The sequence below is a fragment of the Bubalus bubalis genome, chromosome 11 (assembly GCF_019923935.1).
Source record: "Bubalus bubalis isolate 160015118507 breed Murrah chromosome 11, NDDB_SH_1, whole genome shotgun sequence".
NCBI classification, from domain to species: Eukaryota; Metazoa; Chordata; class Mammalia; order Artiodactyla; family Bovidae; genus Bubalus; species Bubalus bubalis.
The window spans coordinates 49,490,334-49,503,731 of record NC_059167.1 but is presented as its reverse complement, the minus strand read 5'-3'; the positions used below and the strand labels follow the sequence as shown (position 1 = coordinate 49,503,731).

General features: G+C 38.8%; 1 long non-coding RNA gene across 4 annotated transcripts in view; it reads left to right on the top strand.

The window, feature by feature from the left end:
* The first annotated feature begins 3,205 nt into the window (after nt 1-3,205).
* The window catches only part of LOC123328058, a 42,663-nt gene continuing 32,470 nt past the window's right edge, over nt 3,206-13,398 (top strand). For all 4 annotated transcript variants that reach the window (XR_006542790.2, XR_006542791.2, XR_006542792.2 and 1 more), the window contains exon 1: nt 3,206-5,133. This is a non-coding gene — a long non-coding RNA (uncharacterized LOC123328058). The remainder of the gene's footprint in view (nt 5,134-13,398) is intronic.

Genomic DNA, 13,398 nt, shown 5'->3' with positions numbered 1-13,398 from the left:
CCTAGATCTCCATCGACAGATGAATGGATAAAGAAGTTGTAGTACATATACACAATACTCAGCCATAAAAAGGAATGCATTTGAGTCAGTTCTGATGAGGTGGATGAACCTAGAGCCTGTTATACAGAGTGAAGTGAGTCATAAGGAGAAAGATAAATGTTGTATTCTAACACACATACGGACTATAGAAAAGTGGTACTGAAGAATTTATATACAGGGCAGCACTGGAGAAACTGACATTGAGAATAGACTTATGGACATGGGGAGAGGAGAGGAGAGGGTGAGATGTATGGAGAGAGTAACATGGAAACTTACATTCAGTTCAGTTCAGTTCAGTTCAGTCACTCAATCGTGTCCGACTCTTTGCGACCCCATGAATTGCAGCACACCAGGCCTGCCTGTCCATCACCAACTCCCAGAGTTCAAACTCATGTCCATTGAGGCAGTGATGCCATCCAGCCATCTCATCCTCTGTCATCCTCTTCTCCTCCTGCCCCCAATCCCTCCCAGCATCAGACTCTTTTCCAATGAGTCAACTCTTCTCATGAAGTGGCCAAAGTATTGGAGTTTCAGCTTTAGCATCAGTCCTTCCAAAGAACACCCAGGACTGATCTCCTTTAGGATGGACTGGTTGGATCTCCTTGCAGTCCAAGAGACTCTCAAGAGTCTTCTCCAACACCACAGTTCAAAAGCATCAATTCTTCGGTGCTCAGCTTTCTTCACAGTCCAACTCTCACATCCATACATGACCACTGGAAAAACCATAGCCTTGACTAGACGGACCTTTGTCGGCAAAGTAATGTCTCTGCTTTTGAATATGCTGTCTAGGTTGGTCATAACTTTCCTTCCAAGGAGTAAGCTTACATTACCATATGTAAAATAGATAGCCAACAGGAATTTGCTGTATGCCTCAGGAAACTCAAACAGGGGCTCTTTTTCAACCTAGAGGGGTGGGGTGGGGAGGGAGATGGGACTGAGCTTTAAAAGGGAGGGAATATATGTATGCCTATGGCTGATTCATGTTGAGGTTTGATAGAAAACAACAAAATTCTGTAAAGCAATTATCCTTCAATAAAAAAATAAATAAAAACTTTTACAACTGAACAACAAAAAACAACCCACTTAAAAATGGACAAAAGAATAGACATTTCTCCAAAGAAGATACTAAATTATCAAGAAGCACATGAAAACATGCTTCACGTCACTAAAATGCTGGCTTAAAACTCAGCATTAAAAAAAAAAAAGAAGAATCATGGCATCTGGTCCCATCACTTCATGGCAAATAGAAGGGGGGAAAGTGGAAGCAGTGACAGATTTTATTTTCTTGGTGTCCAAAATCGCTGCTCATGGTAACAGCAGCCATGAAATTAAAAGATGCTTGCTCCTTGGAAGGAAAGGTATGACAAACCTAGATAGCATATTAAAAAGCAAAGATATCACTTTGCCGACCAAGATCCGTATAGTTAAAGCTATGGTTTTTCCAGTAGTCATGTATACATGTGAGAGTTGGACCATAAAGAAGGTTGAGCACCAAAGAATTTATGCTTTGGAATTGTGGTGCTAATGAAGATTCTTGAGAGTCCCTTAGTCTGCAAGGAGATCCAACTAGTCAATTCTAAAGAAAATAATCCCAGAATATTCAATGGAAGGACTGATGCTGAAGCTCCAATACTTTGCCCACCTGGTGCAAAGAGCTGACTCATTGGAAAAGATCCTGATGCTGGAAAAGATTGAAAGCAAAAGGATAAGGGGGCAGCAGAGGATGAGATGGTTATAAAGGATCACCAACTCAATGGACATGAATCTGAGCAAACTCCAGGAGATAGTGAAAAACAAGGAAGCCTGGCATGCTGCAGTCCATGGGATTGCAAAGAGTCGGACATGACTTAGCGACTGAACAACAACTCAAACTCACGATAGGATAGCACCTGAAATCCATTGGGATATCTGCTGCCCAAAAAACAGAACATAGCAAGTGTTGACAAAGTTGTGGAGAAATTGAAGCACTTGTGGACTCTTGGTGGGAATGTAAAATGGTACAACCACTATGAGAAATAGTTTAGTGCTTCCTTAAAAAATTAAAAATAGAATTGCCATATGATCCTGCAGTTCTACATCTGAATCTATACCCAAAATATTTAAAGGCAGGATCTTGAAGAGATAGATGTATTCCCAAGTTCATAACAGCATTATTTACAATACCCAAAGGGTGGAAGCAACCCAAGTGTCCACTGTTAAGGGAATGGATGAGGAAAATATGATATACACATTCAGTGGAATATTACTCTAAAAAGGAATGAAGCTCTGGCACATGCTACAACATGGATGAACCTTGAGGACATTATGGTAAGAGAAATAATGTGATTACAAAAAGACAAACATTATATGATTCCACCTATATAAGATACTTAGAGTGGGGCTTCCCTGGCAGCTCACGGTAAAGAATATGCCTCCAGTGCAAGAGACTTGGGTTGGGTCCCTGGGATGGGAAGATCCCCTAGTGGAGGGCATGGCAATCCACTCCAGTATTCTTGCCTGGAGAATCCTATGGACAGAGGAGCCTGGAGGACTACAGTCCCTGGGGTCACAAGGAGTCAGACATGACTGAAGTGACTGAACACAAACACAAGGTACTTAGAGTAGTCAAAATAAAAAAACTGAAAGTAGAATGGCTGTTGCCAGAGAGTAGAGGGAAGGGATAATGAGGAGTTATCATTTACTGGGTATAGAGTTTCAATTTTGCAAGATGAAAAGTATTTTGGAGATTGATTACTCAATAGAGTGAACATATATAACACTACTGGACTACATACGCTTAAAGATGGTAAATTTTGTAATGTATGTGTGCATGCATGCTAAACTGCTTCAGTAGTATCTGACTCTTTGAGACCACATGGACTGTAGCCCACCAGGCTCCTCTGTCCATGGGATTCTCTGGGCAAGAATACTGGAATGTGTTGTCATGCCTTCCTCCAGGGGATCTTCTTGACCCAGAGATCGAACCCTCATCTCTTTACATCTCCTGCACTGGCAGGCAGGTTCTTTACCACTAACGTCACCTGGGAAGCCCTTGTAATGTATGTCTTGTCTTAGTCACTCAGTCGTGTCCAACTCTTTGCGACCCCACAGGTTGTAGCCTGCCAGGCTTCTCTGTCCATGGAATTCTCCAGGCAAGAATACTGGAGTGGACTGTCATTCCCTTCTCCAGAGGATCTTCCTGACCTAGGGATCAAATCCTGGTTTCCTGCATTGCCGGGAGATTCTTTACCGGTTGAACTACAGGGAAGTCCTGTAATGTATACATTATCATAATTTTTAAAAACTCTATACAATAGCTGTCTTTTGAGAGGTAGGATGGGGTTTTGGTGAGGAAGAGCCATAGCCATTTGTCGTCATTTTACCCATTTTCTACAATGTTAATGGAATTTTGGGAGTTACACAAAATTGTAAATTTTAAGTGTTGTATAGATATTTGTTTTTTGATTTTTTGGAGGGAGATAATATTCAAGTACCAATGTGGGAAGGATAGGGTGAAATCAGGAAAACCTGATGGCAATAGAAAGCTATGGGGAACAGTTATTATAGTCAAATTTAATCAAACTCATGGGGTTGGACTCCAGCCTCTAAGAATATTTGCAAATTAGCTTCAATAATTTATAGGAAATCTTTCTCACTTTTCCAGTGTCTCTAAGATTGAGAAATACAGCAATAACTCAATTCAAACAACTGACATCTTGGTATCCTCACATTATTGTGATTCTCAAGAGCTTTCAGTTTACCTGGACTCACTGTACCTCTCAGTTTATTTTCTATCCAGTATTGGAACTGGACATGGATTATTTTCTTTCTCCCATTTTAGGTCAACCTCGGCCTTATACTATTACATAGCATTATCCAACTTACAGATTTAGACACGTGAAGTCCAAAGTACATTCTACCTGGAGAAGAGGAAAAGTGGTAGAAAACTGGAAGAGAGATGGAGGGAATGAGCATCCATTGAGTACATCTCTAAAGCTGTACTGTTGATTTTAAAAAGGTTATATCATTTAATATTTGTGAAAACCCTATGAGGTATATATTGCCATTTTCTGTTGTATAAGTTAATAAAAAGAGACTTGGAGAGCTTCGATAACATTCCCAAAGTTAACTCAAACAATAAGAAAATTGAATTTAAATTTAGAGTTCAGGTGGTCTAAGTCTGTTCAGAGGTTGTTTTCTGACCTTCCAGGGGTGGTTAGCCCTGAGCTTAGCTTAATTTTAACCAGAATATTGTCAGAAATTGACTTTTGATTAAGATAAGAATGTATCACTAGATTTACTAATTTCTTCATGCACATTTTTCCAGTTGCTGTGACAAAGATGCTTTACCAAGTGGAGAACTGATCCACACTTTGCCAACAGGAAACAGGATTCACACTCTACAGTTGCTTCTAGTGCCTAACTATACTATGAGAGGATAAACAGATTCAAATTCTGTATTTTGAAATTTAGAGCTGTAGGATAAAACATCACAAATTCAGTGCTGATTATGTTTAGATGTTAAGTCTATTCTTGCTGCCAAATGACAAAACAAAATAGTGATGATCATTGAATTTGCACCAAGGCACTCTTTGTGCTTACTTATTCATGAATGCTACACTGATTTTTTTTCCCAACTCATAAAAGGTTTATAAGAATACAAGGGGGAACATACTGAAAAGTTTTTAAATATTTAGTAATCAAATGGCAAGTTTTCAAATTATGCAAGAAAATTAAAGCCATCTTTCTTGTTCAATGCAACAAACCTGCATTAGAATTTTGAAGTAGTTCGTTGCTTAAAGAGATCAAAATCCTGTGTTTAGAATTTGCTTCTTTTATGTAGGGATATGGAAAAGAGTCAATAAGTTTCTAAATCTACATAAGGCAAGCGTTTGTTAGAATATCACTTCCTCCAATTTCTCTATCCCAAGCTGACCTATTTAACTGACCAGTCTCTAAACTTGTGTTTTCACTTATTATGAGAAGCACTTGACCATTGAGATGACTGTTAGCTACTAATACTTGAAGAAAGTTTTAGAGACCTGAAGAAAGAAAGATACTTCAAACTTCATTCTTTGCAGTATCCAGAGCAGTGCTTCTCAACATTGGTTACAGGTAGGAACCAAATTGTAAGTTAATTATATGTGTCATCTTGACTGGGCCGTGATCCCCAGATATTTGGATAAACATATTTCTTGGTGTGTCTGTGAGGATGTTTCTAGACAAGATTAACATTTTATGGATAGATTGAGTAAAGTGGGTTGTCCTCCCCAATATGGGTGATCCTCATCCAATCCACCAAAGGCCTGAATAAAACAAAAGGTAGAGATGGAAATCTTTCTCAGCTACCTATTCTGAATCAGCTAATGTTCCCTGAGCAAATGTAAATCTCTGAATTCTTATCCTCTATTCTCAATCTATATCCAGTATTTCTTCAATATCTTGTATATTTTTAGATGCTTTTAAGAATATAATTTTTTTATTGTAGCACTTTTAAAGTTGTCTTCAATAGGAAGATTGATTAATCTTCTAGTTCCCCAGAAGGGGAACTTCTAGTCACACTTAAATTAGGAATTGGGGTTTTAATGTTTTTACAGTGGCTTGGCTAACTTTAGGATACAGCCTTGAATTCAAAAGGAACTGGAACTAAGCACTCTGAAAAAATGTAGGATAACACAAAGAGGACCATAATTTATATTTCTATGAAAAGGAAACTAGAAAAACTTCATTCATGAAATTTTGGGAGGATGCAAAGTAGCTAGTCACTTGCCTAGTTTTATGACTTGGATATGCTTCAAATTCTAAGAAATTGAGATCTTAACACCATTCCCACCAGTGGTCTCATTGAGGGGTAGTATAGAGGATTGAATTTATAATATCCCATAGGTGGCTCAGTGGTTAAAGAATCCACTTGCCAATGCAGGAGACACATGAGACATGGTTTTGATTACTGGGTTGGGAAGATCCCCTGGAGAAGGAAGTGGCAACCCACACCATTATTCTTGCTTGGGAAATCCCATGGACAGAGGAGCCTGGTGGGTGACTGTCCATATTCCTGCTCCTGTGTGCTCAGTCCTCTCTGATTCTTCACGACCCCATGGACTGTAGCCCACCAGGCTCCTCTGTTCATGGGGTTTTTCCAGCAAGAATACTGGAGTGCGTTGCCATTTCCTTTTCCAGGGGATTGTCCCCACCCAGGCATCAAACCTGTGTCTCTGGTGTTTCCTGCATTTCAGGTGAACTCTTTAATGCTGAGACACACAGGGGAAGCCAAGGCTACAGTCCATGGGGGTCACCAAAGAGTAGGACATGGCTTAGTGACTAAATAACAACAATATAGTGTAAGACCTTAATTTAAAATTATCCATAACTATTATAATTTGGGACACCCAGCAGGGAAGAAAAGAAACTGTAAAATTGCTTCATGGAAACCTTTTCATATTACCAGACACAATAAACTAGAGAATTAACAGGCTAAGAACTTGAGGTAACAGAGCAATTTTATAAAGTCTACAAATTTGTTTTAATGATCAAAGAGAGGAAAGGAGTAGTAAAAATCACATTGGAGTACAAACCACTGTGAAAAAGAGGCAAATATTTAAAAGAACCAAGTACATCTTTATTAATGAATATAGTCATTATAGTCATAGGAATTTAAAACACAGAAATTGTTTAAATAGTGAAAAGAGAACTAGTGACCTAAAAATAAATCTCTGGATATTATGAAAACACAGATTAAAAATATAGAATACACAAAAAAGACAGGTTATAAGACATGAAACGTATAATTAGCAGGTTGAACATATCTCAAAACAGCTCCACAAGGAAAGAATACAGATGCATCAATGTTTGAGGAGAAAATGTCTGCAAATTTTCTAGAATTGAAGTAAAAACACACACACACCAAAAGAAAAGACATGAGTCTTCAAACTGAAAGTAACCAAGTTCCCTTTTCTATAATTCAAATGAAATGCAGAAGTAGAGAATACAAAAGACAGATGGAAAAATTTAGAATATACCAAAAATTAAACCACAGAGAGAAACTGCAAGATGAGGGAGTAGAAGGACATGCACTCGTATTCTCCTATGAGAACTCCAAAATAGCAGCTAATCGCTGAACAACCATTGACAGGAGAATGTTCAGTTCAGTTCAGTTCACTCGCTCAGTCGTGTCTGACTCTGCGACCCCATGGACTACAACACGCCAGGCCTCCCTGTCCATCACATACTCACAGAGTTTACTCAAACTCATGTCTATTGAGTTGGTGATGCCATCCAACCATCTCATCCTCTGTCGTCCCCTTCTCCTCCCACCTTCAATCTTTCCCAGCATCAGGGTCTTTTCAAATGAGTCAGCTTTTTGCATCAGGTGGCCAAAGTATTGGAGTTTCAGCTTCAACATCAGTCCTTCCAATGAATATTCAGGACTGATTTCCTTTAGGATAGACTGGTTGGATTTCCTTGCAGTCCAAGGAGCTCTCAAGAGTCTTCTCCAACACCACAGTTCAAAAGCATCAATTCTTCAGCACTCAGCTTTCTTTATAGTCCAACTCTCACATCCATACATGACTACTGGAAAAACCATAGCCTTGACCAGATGGAATTTTGTTGGCAAAATAATGTCTCTGCTTTTTAATATGCTATCTAGGTTGGTCATAACTTTCCTTCCAAAGAGTAAGTGTCTCTTAATTTCATGGCTGCAGTCACCATCTGCAGTGATTTTGGAGCCCCCCCAAAATAAGATCTGCCACTGTTTCCACTGTTTCCCCATCTATTTGCCATGAAGTAATGGGACCGGATGCCATGATCTTCATTTTCTGAATGTTGAGCTTTAAGCCAACTTTTTCACTCTCCTCTCTCACTTTCATCAAGAGACTCTTTAGTTCTTCACTTTCTGCCATAAGGGTGGTGTCATCTGCATATCTGAGGTTATTGATATTTCTCCTGACAAACTTGATTCCAGCTTTTGCTTCCTCTAGCCTAGCGTTTCTCATGATGTACTCTGCATATAAGTTAAATAAGCAGGGTGACAATGTACAGTCTTGATGTACTCCTTTTCCTATTTGGAACCAGTCTGTTGTTCCATGCCCAGTTCTAACTGTTGCTTCCTGACCTGCATACAAGTTTCTCAAGAGGCAGATCAGGTGGTCTGGTATTCCCATCTCTTTCAGAATTTTCCACAGTTTATTGTGATCCATACAGTCAAAAGCTTTGGCATAGTCAATAAAGCAGAAGTAGATGTTTTTCTGAAACTCTCTTGCTTTTTTGATGATCCAGCGGATGTTGGCAATTTGATCTCTGGTTCCTCTGCCTTTTCTAAATCCAGCTTGAACATCTGGAAGTTCACGGTTCATGTACTGTTGAAGCCTGGCTTGGAGAATTTTGAGCATTACTTTGCTAGTGTGTGAGATGAGTGCAATTGTGTGGTAGTTTGAACGTTCTTTGGCATTGCCTTTCTTTAGGATTGGAATGAAAAGTGACCTTTTCCAGTCCTGTAGTCACTGATGAGTTTTCTAAATTTGCTGGCATATTGAGTGCAGCACTTTCAGCAGGATTTGAAATAGCTCAACTGGAATTCCATCACCTCCACTAGCTTTGTTCGTAGTGATGCTTTCTAAGGCCCACTTGACTTCACATTCCAGGATGTCTGACTCTAGGTGAGTGATCACACCATCGTGATCATATGAGTCATGAAGATCCCTTTTGTACAGTTCCTCTGTTTCTTCTTACCACCTCTTCTTAATATTTTCTGTTTGTTAGGTCCATGAATCAAGGTAAAGTGCTGCTGCTAAGTCGCTTCAGTCGTGTCCGACTCTGTGTGACCACATATATGGCAGCCCACCAGTCTCCCCCATCCCTGGGATTCTCCAGGCAAGAACACTGGAGTGAGTTGCCATTTCCTTCTCCAATGCATGAAAGAGGAAAGTAAAAGTGAAGTCACTCAGTTGTGTCCAACTCTCAGCAACCCCATGGACTGCAGCCTACCAGACTCCTACATCCATGGGATTTTCAAGGCAAAAGTACTGGAGTGGGTTGCCATTTCCTTCTCCCAAGATAAACTGGACATGATCAAATAGGAGATGGCAAGAGTGAACATTGACATTTTAGAAATCAGTAAACTAAAATGGACTGGAATGGGAGAATTTAATTCAAATGAGCATCATATCCACTACTGTGGACAAAAATGCCGTAGAAGAAATGGAGTCAATGAAAGTCAATTAAAGAGTCTGAAATGCAGTTTTGGGTGCAGTCTCAAGAATGACAGAATGATCTTGGTTTGTTTCCAAGGCAAACCATTCAATATCACAGCAATCCAACTCTATGCCCCAACCACTAATGCTGAAGAAGTTGAAGTTGAATGGTTCTATGAAGACCTACAAGACTTAGAACTAACACCAAAGGAAAGATGTCCTATTCATTATAGAGGACTGGAATGAAAAAGTAGGAAGTCAAGCGATACCTGGAGTAACAGGCAAGTTTGACCTTGGAGTACAAAATGAAGCAGGGCAAAGGGTAACCGAGTTTTGTCATGAAAACGCACTGGTCATAACAAACACCGTCTTCTAACAACACAAGAAACAAGTCTACAAATGGGCATCACCAGATGGTCAATACCAAAATCAGATTGATTATATTCTTTTCAGTCAAAGATGGAGAAGTTCTATACAGTCAGCAAAAACAAAACTGAGAGCAGACTGTGGCTCAGATCATGAACTCATTGCCAAATTCAGACATAAATTGAAGAAAGTAGAGAAAACCACTAGATTATTCAGGTATGACCTAAATCAAATCCCTTACGATTATACAGTGGAAGTGACAAGTAGATTCGAGGGATTAAATCTGATAGAGTGCCAGAAGAACTATGGATGGAGATTTGTAACATTGTACAGGAGGTGGTGATCAAAACCATCCCCAAGAAAAAGAAATGAGAAAAGGCAAAATGGTTGCCTAACAAGGCCTTACAAATAGCTGAGAAAAGAAGAGAAGCAAAGGTGAAGGAGAAAAGGAAAGACATACCCATCTGAATGCTGAGTTCGAAAGAATAGCAAGGAGAGCTAAGAAAGCCTTCCTAAGTGATCAATGCAAAGTAGAGGAAAACAATAGAATGGGAAACACTAGAGAGCTCTTCAAGAAAATTAGAGATACCAGGGGTACATTTCATGCAAAGATGGGCACAATAAAGGACACAAACGGTATAGACCTAATAGAAGCAGAAGATATTAAGAAGATGTAGCAAGAATACATTATATAATTATTATTATATATTATAATATGTCCTAGAGAAGGAAATGACAACCCACTCCAGTACTCTTGCCTGGAAAATTCCATGGACTGAGGAGCCTGGTAGGCTACGGTCCATGGGTTTGCCAAGGGTCGGACATGACTGAGCGACTTCACAGAGAGAGCAAGAATACACAGATGAACTAAACAAAAAAATATCTTAATGACCCAGATAGCCATAATGGTGTGTTCACTCACCTAGAGCTGGACATCCTGGAGTTCAAAGTCAAGTGGACCTTAGGAAGCATCACTACAAACAAAGCTAGTGGAGGTGATGGAATTCCAGCTGATCAATCTCAAGTCCTAAAAGATGATGCTGTTAAAGTGCTGCCTTCCATATGCCAGCAAATTTGGAAAACTCAGCAGTGGCCACAGGACTGGAAAAGGTCAGTTTTCATTCTAATCCCAAAGAAGGGCAAAAGAATGCTCAAACTACAGCACAATTGCACTCATCTCACTTGCTAGCAAAGTAATGCTAAAAATTCTCCAAGCCAGGCTTCAGCAGTACTGAGATCTTCCAGATGTACAAGCTGGATTTGGGAAAGGCAGAGGAACCAGAGATCAAATTGCCAATATCCGTTGGATCATAGAAAAAGCAAGAAAATGCCATTAGAAAAGCATCTACTACTGCTTCATTGATTCCACTAAAGCCTTTAACTGTGTAGATCACAAAAAATGTGGAAAATTCTTCAAGAGATGGGAATACCAGACCACCTTGCCTGCCTCTTGAGAAATCTGTATGCAGATCAAGAAGCAACAGTTAGAAGCAGACTTGGAACAACTGACTGGTTCCAAATTGGGAAAGGAGTACTTAGGCTGTATATTGCCACCTTGCTTATTTAACTTACATGCAGAGTATATCATGTGAAATGCTGGACTGGATGAAGCAAAAGCTGAAATCAAGATTGTAGGGAGAAATATCAGTGACCGCAGATATGCAGATGACATCATCCTTATGACAGAAAACAAAGAGGAACTAAAGAGCCTCTTGATGAAAGTGAAGGAGTAGAGTGAAAGAGCTGGCTTAAAACTCAACATTCAAAAACTAAGATCATGGTATCTGGTCCCGTCGCTTCATGGCAAATAGATGAGGAAACAGTGACAGACTTATTTTCTTGGGCTCCAAAATCACTGTAGATGGTGACTGCAGCCATGAAATTAAAAGATACTTGATCCTTGGAATAAAAGCTATGACCAGCCTAGATAGCATATTAAAAAGCAGAGATATTACTTTGCTGACAAAGGTCTGAATAGTCAAAACTATGGTTTTCCAGTAGTTATGTATGGATGTGAGATTTGGACCATAAAGAAGGCTGACTGCTGAAGAATTGATACTTTTGAACTATAGTGTTGGAAAAGACTTTTGAGAGTTGCTTGGACAGCAAGGAGATCAAGCCATTGAATCCTAAAGGAAATCAGTCCTGAATAGTCACTGTAAAGGTTGATGCTGAAGCTGAAGCTCCAATACTTTGGCCACCTTAGGTGGAAAACTGACTCACTGGAAAAGACCCTGATGCTGGGAAAGATTGAAGGCGGGAGGAGAAGAGTACAACAGAGGATAAGATGGTTTGATGGCATCACCGACTCAATGGACTTGAGTTTGACCAAGCTTTGGAAGTTGGTGATGGACAGGGAAGCCTGGCATGTTGTAGTCCATGGGGTCACAAAGAATTAGACACAACTGAGTGATTGAACTGAACTGAACTGAACAGGAAAAGACAGTGTATGTATAGTGGAAAAAATTCAACTGACTGACTGAAGACTTGTTATATTGACGGTCATAAGATGATAGAATAATAATTTCAACATACTGAGGAAAAGTTAACTGTCAGTCTATAACTCTTGTCCAGATGAATTATCTTCAAGAATAAAGAAAAAAGAAAATCCCTTTCAAACTACCAAAGAATAAGTTTACTGCACTCAGATCCTTGAAGAAAATTTTATAAAAGTAAATACTTTAGGAAACTAAAACCAGAATAAAGTGTGGGCTTGTAAGAATAATATGAGCAAAACAATATATAAATTAATAGTTGACTATATACAAAAGAAAAGGAAGCATCCCTATTATGGAGCTTGGAAAACAATACAGTGAAACTTGAGAAACAACCCAAATTAACATGGGTAGTAAGGCTTGTAATCAGAGTCCTTACATTCTAAGGAGGAAGAAACATTGACTAATTTTAGATTTTCAGTCAAGTACAATCAGAATCCCTTAAATCCCTAGAGGGGAAATGTGAGTAAAGAAATTTCAATCAATCAAAAATAAATAAATAAATAAAAGAAAATAGGCAAAGTCAGAGAGGGAACAAATAAAAAGCCCAGGAACAAGAAAATATAGTACAATATGGTAGGAATTAAACCAAATATGTGAGTGATCATGATAAATGAAAATGGATTAAACGGGTCTTTTGAAATACAAAGATTATTAAATAGGATTTCAAAATACAATCTAGCTATATGTTTTATACAAAGAACTCAACTACAATATTATGACACAGAAAATGAAGAGGACTTGAGGTCATTGTTGTGATAATGACCCCATTAGTAAGCAGGCTGGGGAGGTCATGGAAAACTCCTAATCTGCTGGATTTGTAGACAAATGGTGATTTTTGTTTACTGACCTTGTGACTAAAAAAGATTTGTTCTCCAGCCTTCCAATTTTAACATATTCATTTAGAACAGAAGCATTATCAACTCTTCAGTATTTGAAGAAATGACTATGGACAAAGGGTGTCTTTTGGGTTTTCACACGCCAATCTGGAAATGGTACCAAGGTTCATTTACTACTTGTACCCTTCTGTAGTCTAATTCAAAATGTGCAAACTCATTCTACACAAAATGTACAAATTCATTCTACCTCAGTCCTAATGAACTAGATCTGCAGTGCAATCAGAAAATAATTACCAATCATTCCTTGGAGGATGCCATAAAACTACTAAAAGATTTTTTTATGTTAGAGGTTTTAAATAGGGTAGCTAAATATAATACTGTTAAGTTCATTTCACTGATGCTAAAAGATTAAATTTTCTTAGTATCCTATGTAATTATGTTTTTTACTTAGAGTTATTTTCACCTAATATAAATATGACACAGGTATTA